Genomic DNA, 3,038 nt, shown 5'->3' with positions numbered 1-3,038 from the left:
ATATATATATATAATATATATATAGCCTATTACATAGGGTTTGTGAAGATTGAAAGAATTCACACATGTAAAGCACTTTGGACAATGCCTAGCGCATAGGAAAAAAAATCCATCCCACTGAGTGTTGACTAATGCAGACATCTGCACCACCCAAACATCCCCTCACAGACATGATTTACAAGATCCTTGAAAATGGGTAGAAACATCCTTTCTGTTTGTTCTCCATTCATAGTACAGAAGGTACTGAATAAATACTTCTTTTTAATAAAAACCCATGTTTGATTAATACATTGAAAATCATATCAACATAATATATTAACATTTAAATCCAAATAAATAAGACCCAATTGTAACAATAAACATCCCAGTAATTCAATTCAGATTCACACATGCTATTTGATAGACTTAGTATTTCAAGGATCATTGTTTAGGAAGATGATAGTTTCCTCCCTCCAGTTTATGAGCACACTCTTCTGAGTGGTGAGGGCTAGAAAAATCCCCCTGACACCCTGATTCCCAAGCATCTCTAGATTTTTTTCTGTCCAACTGGAAAAGAAACCTATAGACGTATCACTGAATTGCTTCCTTTGTGAGACTTACACAAGTACCCCATTGTAGTGAACAACCCAAGAAAAGACAGACAAATCCCATGGCTCACCATTTAAATATTTTTGTTTATATAGGTTTATAATACATAATAATTCCAATTGTCTTGAGGAATGCTTATCTTTTTAAGAAAACCTGGGAAAGGAAATAAGGGAAAAGAAAAAAATGTGAAAAAAGAAAAAATGGAAACAAAGTCTTTGTAGATAGGGGTGAAGGGGGTGAAGGGGGGCAGGGGAATGGGGAAAAAATAAGAACCAAGACATATCACATAAAGGTACAAATTCCCAGTGATAAATATAACTGTATTGTTTGCTTTAAATGTACCAATAAACTTAACAGGGGAAAAATATAAGATAAAAATAAAATAAACCTGGGGTAGAAGGTGAATCTCTTATTTCATCTTGTTGAAAGCTCTTCAGATTACAAGATACCTACCCCCACCCACTCTTCTTTGCAATAAACAATTATTTGTGCATTTTAAAGGTCATCAGTAAAGCAAAACAAATGAACCAAAATGTAGGATCAGTTTGGAGAGTTATTCATTTATTTGTATTTCCCATGGCTTTATTTTAGAAAAAGCATTTGACAAAATTCAACACTCATTCATGATAAAACAAAAACCTGCAAAAAATTGGAATAGATGGCCTGTATCTCAATTTAATAAAGGCTATCTATGAAAAACCAACAGCCAACATCATATTAAATGGCCAAAAACTGAAAACCTTCACGTTAAAATCAGGATCAACACAAGGATGCCCGCTATCACCAGTCCTCTTTGGTATAGTTCTGGAAACATTAGCCACAGCAATTAGACAAGAGAAAGAAATTAAAGCAATAAAGATAGGAAAGGAAGAAGTTAAACTGTTATTATTTGCTGACGATATAATACTCTATGTTGAAGACCCAAAAATTCCTACCAAAAGACTTCTAGACTTAATTGACACTTTTAGCTGAGTAGCTGGATACAAGGTCAATACCCCAAAATCAATAGCCTTCTTGTACACAAATAACAGTCACTGAGAGAGAAATTAGGGAAACAATTCCTTTCACAATAGCATCCAAAAAAATGAAGTATCTGGGAATCAGTCTAACAAAAGAAGCAAAAGACCTTTAGACTAAAAACTACAGCACTCTGAAAAAAGAGATCGAAGAGGATATAAGAAAATGGAAAGATATCCCCTGCTCCTGGGTAGGAAGAATCAATATAGTTTTAATTGTTCTTAACAGGAAAGTTAGGCATTCCATTTCAATGGACGTTCACTTTAGTCCTTATCTTAGACAAACAGTCCATACTTGATGAAAAAAGTATAAACAAAATACCTATAGCATTATATAATAACATAAGTGGAAATTATATTTTATAATTAGAAATTGTCAGGTGTTAATTTCACTGAGATGGGGACAAAAGTTCTGATAGATCTTTCCACACTTAGGCTGTATAACATGCTCTGAGATACTTCTTAGAAGTATCTATTGATTTTAGTCCTTAAAATGTATTTTATAGCTCTCATACCTGAAGCTTTCTTTATCCTGATCTTTAATAGGAAGGCTGAGATTTTTCTTCATTCTAATCAACTTTAAACAGCAGATTTCCAGTTCCATTTCTGGGAGAAAAATATTTTTATTTTACTAAAATAAATTTAGTTATCTTATAGATATCCACTCAAATTTTGCATTTTTAAATTTTTAGTAATCAAATTTATTTTAACGGATATATAAAAACTACATGTGAATGGGGTACCACGGGATGTTTTTACATATTTCTGTACTGTGTAGTGTTTAAATCAGGTATATTAAAGAATATTTATCTCCTTGAGCATCGTTATTTCATGGTGAATACATTCAAAATCCTTTCTTCTAAATTTTTGAGATACATAGTACGTAGTTGTTGTTAATGTTCACCCTACTGTGCGGTGGCATAGCAGACCTTTCTGCTCTGCTCCCACCGAACTGTGACTTAGAATCACGGCTGCTCCTACTCCCCTCCCACCACCCTTCTCTCCCATGTCCAGGAACCACCACTCAACTTCTAGGAGATCAACATATTCACATTCCGGTGCTTCTTTTTCTGTGCTGGCTCACTTCATTTGTCATAATGCCCTCTAAATGACAGAATTTCTTTTTTTTCTTTTTCTGAACAAAGTATATTCCAGTATGTACGCGCAGCAGATTTTCATTGTCCATTCATCAATTGATAACACAGGCTGATTCCGTATCTCAGCAACCGTGAATGAGTATGAATGAGTGCCACAATAAATATCACCCGATTCCCATTAAGAATAGCTGCTTTTAAAAAGATGAAAGGCAAGTGCTGGAAGTATGTGGGGGAGAAAGGAATGCCTTTGAGGCCAGGGATTTAGCTCAGTGGTTCTACTGCCTGTTTTGTAAGCACAAGATTCCAAGTTCAATCCCTGGTACCAAAAAAAAGAGGG

The sequence above is a fragment of the Fukomys damarensis genome, unplaced genomic scaffold (assembly GCF_012274545.1).
Source record: "Fukomys damarensis isolate Sample0158 unplaced genomic scaffold, DMR_v1.0_HiC HiC_scaffold_14, whole genome shotgun sequence".
Taxonomy (NCBI): Eukaryota; Metazoa; Chordata; class Mammalia; order Rodentia; family Bathyergidae; genus Fukomys; species Fukomys damarensis.
This window is presented reverse-complemented; position numbering follows the sequence as displayed.